At 44.7% G+C, this 13,531-nt stretch overlaps 1 non-coding gene across 1 annotated transcript; it reads left to right on the top strand.

The window, feature by feature from the left end:
• The first annotated feature begins 4,249 nt into the window (after nucleotides 1–4,249).
• On the top strand, nucleotides 4,250–4,387 carry LOC114808508. The gene has a single exon (XR_003756356.1). It is a non-coding gene; the product is annotated as a small nucleolar RNA SNORA7 (small nucleolar RNA).
• The last annotated feature ends 9,144 nt before the right edge of the window (nucleotides 4,388–13,531 follow it).

Raw genomic sequence — 13,531 nt, 5'->3', positions numbered from 1 at the left:
ATGGAAATGTACAGTACTCTGTACACAGTAAGAGCTCAATAAATACGATTGAATGAAATATTGGGAAATGTTCTTTGCAGGATGTTCTTCGAGCTCCACAAGCCAGCCCAAGTAGATTTGGTATAGGAAGAAATGGTTGTGCGCATCTTTGAGGTGTCATACAAGCTTTGATGCTGTTTCCCTTTCCAGCCTCTGCTGCAGCCTTATGTACTGAACTGGATAGTATTTTGGATGTCGTTGAGTTTCTGAAAGTTTACAATATTTAATACCATAAAAAAAGAGTTGCAAAGGTATAAAAGCATTCTGCTAGTAGTGGAGATTACAGCACTACAGGAATTGGTATAAAAAAAATTAGTCATGGTGGTGTATTTGAACGACATATACCCTCCCAAACCATTAATTCCCACTGAGTCATGGTTACTTTAGTACAATTTTTCCATAACCAGAGTTTCCTCAAGAATCAGACTTTGACAGTACCTGAATTCTCTTTCCAATAATGTCATTAAGAATTTAAATGGCACTTACATTGCATTTAAATTTTCTGTTCACCACGTATACTAAATAGAGCTAGTCTCACTGACATTTCATAAAAATCACTCATTTAGCAAAATTGCTTGTATTAAAATACGTAGGGACTAGAATGCTGAGCAGAAGAGACTGTTTTGGGTTGTTTACAGCTTTCATGGACACACCTTAAAGCTAGACTCAAATGAACTGAGGGACCCAAATAGCTTAGAGTGAAGCCCATTGTCTAAATGCCAGCACACATTCAGGAATCAATTTAGCCAACAGATCTTTGAAGCCACCAACAGAGCTTCTGCAAAAACAGGGACAAATGCCCCAAGGAAAGGAGAGAGATAATGGTGGAGGCCAAGGGAATCATTGAGCCTTGTAAATGTCTGGCTTGAACCTGGATCATGTGCTTTAACCAAAGTCAAAGGAGCCATAGAATCAGGTTCTCTGTGGCCAACAGGGATGCTTGAGTCATGCCAAGGAACACTGATGAGTTGCTGGTTCAGCATAAAGGCTGGAGGCCCAAGGATAAGCTGCTCTTTGGGAAGTGTTCAGCCTCTAGAGGTCCACCCAGGTCGGGGTTGAGAGAAGGGGTGGCGAGGTCATCTGTCTGGTGACATTTCATCAGGCGGGCATCAGGGGCCGTGCAGTGCAATTGCTTGGAAAACAAAAATGCAACACTAAAGAATGGAGGACAACATTGGGGAATTGAGAAGACACGGACACTTAAGAGGCCTCCACATGCTAGCTTAAACCCATCTGAATGTATAGCATGCTACAAAATGTTTTGACAGTCTGCGCTAGGAGACAAGATATCTAAGAAGGCCATCTTTAGCACAGTTATTCTCTCAGGTAAAAGTTTCTATGGCTTCATTTAGTTTTGAATGTTAGTCATTGTTAATAACCATTACAATTTTCCATGAGTCTTATCTTGTCTTCCCCTTTAGATGAAAAGGGCACAGCCCATGTACTTGCATGTATTTCCTCTATGGCTCCCCCACGGCAGAGTAGAGTACTTTGTGCCTTGAGGGTGACCTACAAATTCCCGACTGTATATAATGAACTGGAAGTGTTGCTTGACTGGTTCACTGTATTGGAGTTTACCGATTGCCTTAGGGATAATCCCTAGTGGCAATTCGCTGGGAGGACTGGGATGTGGAACCCCTGGCCGCATGCACAGGGTCCTAGTGGAAAGAGCACAGGCCTGAAAGTCAGAAAGGACCTGGGTTCTAATCCTGGCTCTGCTACTTTCCTGTCGGGTGACCTTGGGACAGTTACTATACTTCTCTGTAGTTCAGTTTCCTCATTTGTAAGATGGGGATCCAAGACCTGTTTTCCCTCTTACTTGGACTATGAGCCTCAGGTGGAGCAGATACTTTGGCCAACCTGATTATCTTCATTTACCTCCTTGCTTAGAAGAGTACTTGACACAGCAATCAATCATATTTATTGAGCTCTTACTGCGTGCAGAGCACTGTTCTAAGTGCTTTGGAGAGTACAACAGAACCATATAACAGATACATTCCCAGGCCATAGTGAGCTTAAAGTCAAAGATGAGCTCAGTTGGCCTTCTCCCTCAGTTCCACCGCCTCATGTTCAGCCTTTGACACAGTAAAGAGGAGAGCTTGGATCTGAACCCCACTGAACAAGTGGCTGGAGCCTCCTACTCCCCCGTGCAGAATGGCTGGCCGGATCATAGGTAGGGGATTGGGGGAGCCGCGTACAATGATGCTTAATAAATATCACAATTATCTTTATGCTGTAGCCCCGCCTTCTAGAAAAATTGGACTGTGGTGAAATGGTCCTGGCCCTAAAGACTGTTGTTGTTTGCTGGCTGGGAATCCCCTTGAATAGTCCTAGAACAGATGGGCATTCAAGTCTCGTAGCTGTTACCTGATTTGCTGATTCTGCTGCTTCCTACTAGGGCACACCTAGAATTCTGGCCAGTCAGAGACAGCCATAATTGCAGTTGTGACGACTCACCCTCTCCTGCTGTCATTGCTTCCCTAATCTACTCGACATCGAGACCCTCTGGGTGGCAGATCTCTGTGAGCAAAACTAGAGTCATCTCAATACCTCAGTACCAGATGGATTCCCATTTTGCCTCGGGACTCAGAATTTTGCTATTGCTGCTGGTGGTGTTACTTTCAGCCCCCACTTTTCTCTAAACACTTTTAGTGTATTTCCAGGAGTATCAGGCCTAGAAATATAGGATCCACTCTAAGAGGCAAACAGCTTTTTGCCAACCAGAAACTGAAAAGAAATCTCTCAGCATCCCTTGGAACCTAGTCAACCAAGTCCTGCCCTTCTGGAACCACAAAATGCTATACTGTAGCACATCTGAGAGCTACCGAATGTTGAGCTGTTTCATTTGTGGCTAGTCAAATCTGGGGTGCAGGTTTGTTGACTCCTAAAATTGAACTGGTTTGCTTTTCGGGGGAGGTGCTTGGATTTTTGCTTTAATAATCTGACACTACAAGCTTCTCCCTTATCCTTTTTATGTCAATTCCTTCATTTTTGCTGGTATTTTATGTTCCTTTAATCTCACAAAGGGCACGCAGCCTTCCAACATGACTATAAATTATTGAGGAAACTAGAGTCAGGCTGTTGTAATCTATTTCCCCGTTCACCGGCAACGTCCCAGATGCTGTTTCATTCGCCGAAGAACAAACTCCCCAGCCTCAGCTGGGCATCTCAGGGGGCAAGCAGGCCTGGAAGAGTGGCAGATCTGGGAGGCGGGTTTGACAAACACTGGGAATAAATTATCGAGCGAGGGTCAGGCATTTTTTTTGTGTGTGGTTCGTTCTTTGCTCGGACTTCAATTTTCTAGAACTGACACATATGCCAGGGCTCCATGGGGAAAATACGTAAATGCCTCTTGCAGTTTAGGTTTGATCTTATCTTTAGACTCTCAGGAGGGCACAGCCTCCTAGCTGCTCATTCTTGGGCTCTTCTAATCAGACTGCTGAGCAAATAGCACTTGGTGGAGACTTGGTTTTACATTCAGTTAGTGGCTGAGGCTGTGAGATCTTTCTGCAGTAATTTGGGTTGCGCTGACTATTGGCTCCACTTCTGAAGTGCTAAATGCTCCTGTGGAGAGCGAGAGAGGGGATCTCCCCTCACCAGCAGATCACGCTCAGAGGCTTGTGCGCCGTCTTTGCACGGGGCACATCCTGACAGGGTGCAGCAACATTTGATGGTGGGACCATTGGAAACTGGTAGTATTCTGCTACTAGCAGAGCCCTTCTTAGCCACATTTTTAAGTGGCGTCAAAGTCTTTTGGGTTCTTATAAGAATCCAAGGGAGCTTCGCCTTTTTGGATTTCAATTTGGGGCCGCAGAGCTATCTATCCATAAACCAGGACTAAAACCAGCCATTCCAGAGTTAAAGCTGTCAAGGAAGGTATGAAATTAGGAACTCCACCCAAGAACCAATTCAAAGATCTCTTTAGGCCCCAGTGGCTTCAAATGAACCACACTCCCAAACCAGACAAGAAATCTGGATTTAATTAGCAAGATCACAGCACAGAATATGGAAGAAGCCATTTTCCAGGCAACTATTTTCAGGTCCTGAAGGTTTAAGAGCATCACCCAACCTAGAGGTCTCTTGGACTAATAGAACCATGTGATTGCACCAGGCTTAGCTGCTTGGGGAACTCTGAGGAACTGAGTTTAGGCTTTAAATCAGCCATAAATTTTGTTCATGACCAAATTAGCCCTCTCTTATCTTCCTTTTACTCCTCTCAGGGTCACACCTGGAGAGTTTCCAGTACTCTACCAGTCTTGGCTATGGGAGGGAGAGTCAAGCAGAGGCTTACCCTTTCCATTCCTAGCTTGGCCAGTGGCTAGCGAGTGGAAGACAGTCTGCTACAAGTCAAAACTCACCCATGCTGGGCAGCAGTGGCACAGGAGAGAGTCGAGGGTGGAGACAAGTTTACTGCATGGAAAGAGGCAACGGTAAACTACTTCCGTATTTTTACTAAGAAAATTCTATTGATTCACTACCAGAATGATTGCAGATGGAGAGCGGGCATTCTGGGAGAGATGTGTCCGTTGTGTCACTATGGGTCGGAAATGACTAGATGGCAAAAGGCAAGACAATCATCCTTTCTATCCCAGATGTAGCTCGGAGACAGAGAAATACAGCACCAGGACAGATCATTCTAGCTGGGTCTCAGGACCAGAAGTCAGTTCTACAGCTCCATCTGCAGCAAATTCCAAACTGAAAGGCTTCTCTACTCAGTCTGAAGCTCAGCTTTGCCCCCATTCCAGGGTTGGGTGGGAGTGGAGAGGGAGGGAGCTTTCTACCCTATTGGCCAAAAGCCAGTTCCCTCCTAGAATATTCCAAAGAGCCCTGGAGGGGTGGAGGGGAGTCTGGCTGGAGCCAATCTGTGCTCTGTCAATACCAATCAGTGGTATTTCCTGAGTGTTTAACTGTGTGCAGAGCACTGCATTAAGTAATAATAATAATAATGTTGGTATTTGTTAAGCGCTTACTATGTGCTGAGCACTGTTCTAAGCGCTGGGGTAGACATAGGGGAATCAGGTTGTCCCACGTGGGGCTCACAGTCTTAATCCCCATTTTACAGATGAGGGAACTGAGGCGCAGAGAAGTGAAGTGACTTGCCCACAGTCACACAGCCAACAAGTGGCAGAGCTGGGATTCGAACTCATGAGCCCTGACTCCAAAGCCCGCGCTCTTTCCACTGAGCCACGATTATAAGTGTTTGGGGACTTGGCATCTCCCAAGACCCTGGAAAATCTGGGTACTACGGAATGGCTTAGTGGAAAGAGCATGGGCTTGAGACTCAGAGGATGTGAGTTCTAATCCCAGCTCCTCCACTTGTCAGCTGTGTGACCTTGGGCAAGCCACTTAACTTCTCTGTGCCTCAGTTACCTCATCTGTAAAATGGGGATTAAGACTGGGAGCCCCATGTGGGACAACCTCATTACCTTGTATTTACCCCAGAGCTTAGAACAGTGCTTGGCACACAGTAAGCGCTTAGCAGACACCGTAATTACTAATTATTATTATTATTACAAGTTCAGGGACTTCTAGGGCTCCCAGGAAGTCAGGGCAGCCCAGGTGGTGGAGGAAGAGGGGCAGATTCTGAGCATCAAGCATCCCAGTGTGGAGTTGGGGCTGAGATTCTGGCAACTGGAATGGTTTTCTGAAACAAGAAAATAGCATCCTGAAATAGGCTGGGAAATGACTGATGTTGGAAGCCTAATGGGAACTCAGAGTGCTCCTGCAGTCTGGTGAGCTTATCCTAAAAGTCAGGCTTACTAAGGGGGCAGGAGAGCAGAGGAGACAGAGCTGGGATAAATACAGGAGACTGAAGCTCTGCCCTTGGCCTACAAGGGGCTCACAATCTAAGCGGGAAAAGGCAGACACATGGAATAAGAAGAACATACTTCAGTGAAAGCAAGTTAAAATTCAGTAATCAAAAATACCAACAGTAGAATATGCCAACTAAACGGTTACAACAATATTGGGTACTTCATTGTGCCTGGCAAACTGGCATGAACTTCCCAGTGTTCTATTCACCTGAAAGATTTGCAGACCTGATTAACTTAAATCTACAGGAAAGTTTTAAAAATAAATAATTGCCCCAATAGTCTCCTCTTACCCTCTCCCCCATCACCCCCAACTTCCTAAGGTTCTTCCAGCCACCATGGGACTTTGGAAAAATTGTATTTCCAGAAGGCTGTTGGCTAGGCCTTGTTCCGTGTTTCAGAAACCTTCAGGTTTCTAGGCAGGAACTAGGCTGAATCCCTGTTCACCATCACATTCTCAGAGTAATTGAAATCTGGAGCAGAATTATTGGGAAAGGAAGATTTCATTGTCGAGTTTATAAACCAGGTGAAGTTTAGTAGCAACAGCATTTACAGAGCACTGTGTTAGGCAGCTGGGAACATGCAAGAGAAGTAAGTATATACTCCGACAACCTCTTTAACAACAACAAAGGAAAGACTAGCAGGTTCTTGACAGTGAGGATCACATATATTTTGTTTTCACGAGGCATTAAGCTAAAAAGAGAAAGAGATAAACCTCAGAATGAAGTGCATCGTGGTCACCAGCCTGCTTAGTTTCACTGCAATATGGCATATACCTGTCCTGCCTATGTATCTCTAAACGCTTAGTACAGTGCTCTTCACACAGTAAGTGCTCAATAAATATGATTGAATGAATCTGTACTTTGCATTCCCCTCCCAGGCTTGTGAAGTCAGGTGCAATAATGGCAAAGTCTGAACAGTTATTTCTGGCTGTCATTTTCTTGCTGTAGCCACGTTTCAGGATGTCTTGAATTATTTCCACCACAATGGAAGCTCGTCTTCCCAGATCTGGGCTCACTGGCAACAGGCACTTCTGTTCCAGCAGCTATCCCCGACACTGCTGCCTCACTGGGAACAATTCTCCCATTTCCTGTGCCACACCAGATTCAGGAGGACAGAGATGGACAGAGGACACCTTATGGTGTTGGTCTTTGCTTCTGGTTTATGCCCCACCAGCTTTTCAATGATCTTCCAACTCTTCCAACAAGAGTTACTCATGAGTGCTAGGAGTAGCTGGTGGGATGTCATGATCAGGAAGAGCTGACTTTGTGGAGGCTTTGGAGATGGGGAGGGACGTGGTTTGGAGGATTTACAGGAGGAGGGAATTCCTTAGAGGAAGAAAGCAAAGGGTCACACATGGGAGAGTCACAAGCAAAGTACAGTTAGAAGGTTTGCTTGGAAAGAGTGAAGAGATTATGTTAGAGTGAGGAGGGGAAAGGAAGCAGATAGGGAAGGAGAAGACAGCTGGAGGAGAGGCTGAAATCCAAAGGTCAGGGGTTTCTGTTTAATTTGGAAAAAAATGGAAAGCCACTGGAGGTTTTTAAGGGAGGGAATAATAGATTCTGAATGAATTGTTCAATGATCCAAGCAGCTGGGTATATGCTAGAATGAAGAGGGGAGAGGGTTGAGGCCAGGAGCCCAGAGAGGAGTCTGTTACAATAGTCCATTTTGATGAGCACTCAAATCAGGTAGGGCCATAAGGGAGAGAAGAAGAGGCAGATCTGGGAAATAAGACAGAGACAGGAGTGGCAGAATTCAGTGAGCAGTTGTGTGTGGAAAGTAAAATACAGAGAGGAGCCCAAGATGATACCAAAATTGCAAACTTCTGGGTCAGGGTGTATAGTGTAAGCTCCTTGTGGGCAGGGAACATTATTATTACTATTATTATTATTAATAATAATAATGGAATCTGTTATGCATTATTAGTGATAATCATAATAACAATAATAGTATTTGTTAAGCATTTACTATGTGCCAAGCACTGTACTAACCACTGGGATAGATACCAGGTAATCAGGTCCCACCTGGGGCTCACAGTAGGAGGGAGACCAGGTATCGAATCCCCCATTTTGCAGATGAGGAAACTGAGGCATAGAAGTGAAGTGACTTGCCCAAGGTCATAAAGCAGATAAGTGGCAGAGTTGGAATTAGAACTCAGGTCCTCTGACTCCCAGGGACTCCCTCTGACTGCAAGCTCATTACGGGCAGGTAATGTGTCTGCTAATTCTGTTGCTGTGGACTCTCCCGGGAGTTTAGTACAGTGCTCTGCACATAGTATGTGGTCAATAAATACCATTGATTGATAGCATAAAAGCATATGGGACTGAGAGTCAGGGGATCTTGGTTCTAGTATTGGAGGTACCACGGGCCTACTGCGTGACCTTGAGCCAGTCAATCCCCTGAACCTCAGTTTCCTCATCTGTAAAAGAGGGATAAAATGGACTGGGAGCCCCGTGAAGGTCAGGGGCTGTGTCTGATCCATAACCTTCTATCTACCCCATTGAGTGGTACATTAAATGCCCTTAATTGAGCCCATAATTATTATTATTAGTGGTTCCTGGAACAGCTGGAACTGCATCAGGAGGGCCATTCTGGAACCTCCATGAACTAGTCTGTGACTACCAGAGGAGCAGCCAGGCCACACATTCCTGAAAGAAGTGGCCAGAACCTTCAACTGCAGCTCAAACAGACATGATTATCAGTCAGTACAGTAAAGAAAGCAGTGGTGGCTGAGGAATGTTTTCTATGTGTGGGTATGTGTGTGCATATATGCCTATGGCCTTATGCATGTGTATGTCAAGGTCTCGTGTATTGTGTGTGTGTACCTATGAGTTTCTGTGTGCTTGGTCATCTATGGGTTTCTATGTATATCATACCTATGTGTCTGTTATTCAATCATATTTATTGAGTGCTTACTCTGTGCAAGCCACTATACTAAGTACTTGGGAGAGTACAATATAACAATAAATAGACATGTTCCCTTCCCACAGTGAGCTTATAGTCTAGACGATGAGTTTTCCAACTACCATCCCACCCCGCCCCTCTCCTTCTGACTCTCTTTCCCTCTCTGACTCTCTCTCTCTTCCTTTCTCTGTCTTATGTCTCTCTCGGCCTCCTTCTCTCTGACTCTCTTGCACTTTCCATTTCTTTCTCTCTGTCCCTTGCTTGCCTGACTCAGTCTTTCTCAGTCACTGACTTCTTTTCCTGCCTTCTTGTCCCACTCACCGGCGACCTCCGCTTCATGAGCTCCTGAAAAACCACAACCAGCAGACTCTTTCCTTCAAGAACCCAGTAGCCAGCCTCTTTGTACCTGTGGTTTATATACGAAAAGCACCAAATTTAAAAAGCCCATTCTAAACACTAGAAATGAGTGAACAGATTGTTGTTATATTGTACTTTCCCAAGCACTTAGTACAGTGCTGTGCACACACTAAGCGCTCAATAAGTACATCTGCATGAATGAATGAAAGTGCAATGTCATCCAATTCAGTAAATACTCCCATTGCATCTTGCCCAGTTTATGTTTACAGACTAGCCTGGCATTGTCCCCTGAAGGTCAACACAATCGGACTTCAGTTATTCATGTATTTATCTTAATGAAAAAAGCTTCACTCTATTGACATAGTTTTTGCTTGCAGATCTCTAAAGCAAACTGAGAATAACAGTCGTGAAACTGCCATAGATACCGTTTACCATGAGACTTTATTTATTTATGCCCATTAGTTTCACTCCAAATGAGGGATATATTTTCAATAATAAATATCTTCCTAATTATTTGGGTGTTTATATCCGTCACTAGGCAACTGATTATTCTGTTTTGAAAAATCTACAGCTCAGATGATGAAAATGGTGTGATACACTTTATTCATTCTAATTTAATATTGGGAGCTTTGCCACTAGGCTCTGGGGAGGTTTCCCACCATAAAGGAGCAAACAACGAAAATATTTTTTAAAAACAGCAGGTCCCAGCAGCATTATTCATTCCTTCCCTTTTCAAGGCAGGTTGGCCAAATTAGAAGGGGCTGCCCTGTTGCATGAAGGTATTCATTCATTCAATCCTATTTACTGAGCACTTACCATGTGCAGAGCACCGTACTAAGAGCTGGGGAAGTACAATTCAGCAGCAAATAGAAACAATCCCTGCCCAAATGGGTATCCTTTGCTGACTGATTCACAGTCACTGACTCTAGTAGTTTCCTTATTTTGGAATGACTTTGCTTTAGTGACAGTAAACCTGGGATAGAGCTCCTCTCTAGTAAGCCTCCTGAGTGATGAAATTCAGAGATTTCTCAAAAACTCAGACTTTTAGTCTTTGAGGGAAGGGTGAATAGTCAGGTAAAGCAGAGGTGAGAGTTCATGGCCAGTACTTAGCGCCCAGTATCATAGCTCATGTAGCCCCTAGGAAACACAGTGATAAAAACAAGTGAAGCAGTGTGGTCTAGTGGAAAGAGCACAGGCAGGGGAGTCAGAGGACCTGGGTTCTGATCTTGGCTCTGCCGATTGCTTTGCTGGGTGGCCTCAGGCAAGTCACTTAACTTCTCTGTGCCTCAGTTTCCTCAACTGTAAAATGGGGATTAAGCCTGTGGGACATTGACTATGTCCATCCTGATTAGCTTTCATTTGCCACAGTACTTAATACAATGCTTCTCACATAGCACTTAACAAATGCCATTAAAAAAAAGTGAGGCCAATCTGAGATCCCGAGGATTCTGCCACCCTACGAGACTCCTAGGCTCTGGGCTTTGCAAGACCTTTCCACTCTTGCAAAGAAAACCCATCCCATCTCTGGTAGTGGATCCTGATAGAAAGGTCACTTTTCAACCTAGATTTTATCAGTGCAGGTTGAGGACTGCTAAGTTGTCTTTGTCATTGGCTTTTAAATCAGTCTCCTTCCCATAGATGTTCTTCAGCTGGATCGGTTCATCCTATTTTGGCATCGAGGCTTTGGCATTTCAGCAATTTCCATCAGAGTTGAAGGGGTGAAGCTTAAAGGGTGATTACCATACACAATCTAACCTTATTAAGATTCAAAGTCACTGAACAAACAGGGGTTTGAATTGAGTTACCTGCTTTTCTTAGTGTGAACTGCTCCCTTATTGCTTCCTGCCCTTAGAGTGAGGGCTTTTTCAGAGCATAAACTATTGACAAACCAAATGAAATATAAGCTTGCTTGGCATTTTCGTACAGCGCTAACTTCTCTGTTCTTCAGGCTCAACTACCAGCAGCTCTTTATTTTTCCCGGAAAGGTGCTTAAAACCTGTTGCATTTTGAGGTGCGGAGGCTGCGGCTCAGCCAGGTAATTCCTCTTAGGACTCGCTTTTGGGTTTAGCTTCTTTTGAGACAAACAAACCTTGGCAACGACAGAGAAGAAATGCTTTTAAAATATCTGACCAATTTACGGCTGGTTAGATCTTCTCTCATAGAGCTTGGCAGAAATCTACAGTGCAGTGGGAATTAAGCTGGGAAGTTCATTCAAATCATCTCCACCTGCACAAATTATGCAGGAGAGCAAAATACATGGAGATTGTGGGCAGAGTTGGAGGAGGTAAAGGGGTAAAAGGGGCCAGAGGGCTTTCTCTGGAAATTCCTTACCCATGACTTCACAGTTCTCTACCAGCTCGCTTCATCTTATATAGCTGCTTTCCACCTAAGCAATTAAATACTCACAATCTCCCATAGCACTTATGTACATAACACATCCTAGTCCTGAAACACTGCCTCATGTATACATTTCCTTTTCCTTCTTTCTCCAGTCTCCCATTTATTTCAAGGTCTGCCTCCTCACCTAGATTGTAAGCTCCTTGAGGGGCCAGGGAACATTGTCTACCAATTTTATTATACTCTCCCAAGTGCATCATACAGTGCTCTGCACATAATCAAGTGCTCAATAAATACTACTGATTGATTACTCCCCACGCCATACTCTTTTTTCATCCCAATTTCACTAAGTGTAGCCTACTCTCAACTTCTCCTCCTCTGACCCCTTGCTCATGCAGTTCCCCCCAGCCTGGAGCTCCCTCCACTCCCCAAATTTGACAGATTCCCACAAACTCCATCTTCAAAGCTCTGGTAAAATCCCACCTCCACCAAGAAGCCTTTCCTAATTAACGCACCCTAGATCTATCTACCCACCACCACTCAACACATATATTAATTCCTGCCCATTGACGGGCTTACAGTATCTGTGTATATTTTTATGGGCATATTTATTTCTATATTCAGCTATTTCATGCAGATACATCTATACACTTTTCTGGTATATCCTTGCTCTTCCTCTCCTGCTTGTGTTATTGTACATGATTTTTGTCTGCCCCGTCCATTAGATTGCAAGCTCCTGGTCAGGTCTGGGTGGTGGCCATGGCAGCAGTGATCCTGAGGGTTTTTGTTTGTTTCTGTCTGTTTGTGTTTCTAACATGCCTGTGCCTGTCTCTGAGTGTATGTGTCTCTGTAAGTGTGAATCTGTGTTGCTCTGTCACCCCTGACTCTAGCATCCCCATTCCTCTCTCTTTGTCCCTCCTTTCTTCCTTTGTTCTTCTCTCTCCCTGACTCTACCCTCTCTGTCTTCTTCTCTGTAGACCTCTGTCTTCTCTACTGCTTTCTCAGCCCCACACCCTCTAGGCCACACTGCTGTCAGTCACTCAGTCAATCGTATTTATTGAGGGCTTCCTGAGTGCAGAGCACTGTACTACTCGCTTGGGAGAGTACAATGTAACAGACACACTCCTTGCCCACAATGAGCTTACGGTCTAGAGGAGGAGAAAGACATAAATATAAATGTAATTGGAGCTTCTAAAATCTGGTCACCCTTAGCAGGGAGATGAGCAGGTAAGTCACCCCTGGCCTCATGCCAAGGGGACTTCACACTGGTGGAAGAAATCTGGCAACATGGAGAACGCTGCCCCCCTGACTCTAGAGCAGTTCTGTCACCAGCCCCATGCTGCTGCTGTCCCTGCTGATGACTCAGATGACTCAGTGATATCCCACGGGAGCTGGCGATACCTGATAGGAATCCAACTGTCAGATACTTTCATCATGCTCTTGGAGAAGGGGAAGGTGGGAAAATCAGTACTTCAGGCTCCTCCAGCCACTTTAAGTCCCTTATCCAATTCCAGAGACTGATCATATTTGAAGGTGGGGTGAGGGGACCCTGGCATATCTGTGGGACCCAGTGGAGCTAATCTCCCTTCCACCTGAGAAGAGGGTAAACTCCTTGTGGCCAAGGAACATGTCACTTTTTTATTCTCAACTCCTCAAACACTTAGAATGCACTCTACCAAGTGGGCAATCAATGAATGTTTCTACTACTATTCAAACTACTTTTTTATGGTACTTGTTAAGCAATTACTATGTGCCAGGCACTGTGATAGATACAAGATAATCGGGTTGTAACCAGTCCCTGTCCCATGTAAAGCTCTCAATATTAATCCCCATTTTATAGATGAGGTAACAGGCACAGAGAAGTTAAGTGAATTGTCCAAGGTTACACAGCAGATAAGTGGTTGAGCTAGGATTAGAACTCAGGTCTTCTGACTCCCAGGCTGTGCTCTTTTTACTAGGCCATGCTGATTCTCTTCTACTACTACTAAAGAAGCAGCATGACTCAGTGGAAAGAGCCCGGGCTAGGGAGTCAGAGGTCATGGGTTCTAAACCCGGCTCTGCCGCTTGTCAGCTGTGTGACTTGG

The sequence above is a fragment of the Ornithorhynchus anatinus genome, chromosome X5 (genome assembly GCF_004115215.2).
Source record: "Ornithorhynchus anatinus isolate Pmale09 chromosome X5, mOrnAna1.pri.v4, whole genome shotgun sequence".
NCBI lineage: Eukaryota > Metazoa > Chordata > Mammalia > Monotremata > Ornithorhynchidae > Ornithorhynchus > Ornithorhynchus anatinus.
This window is presented reverse-complemented; position numbering and strand designations above follow the sequence as displayed.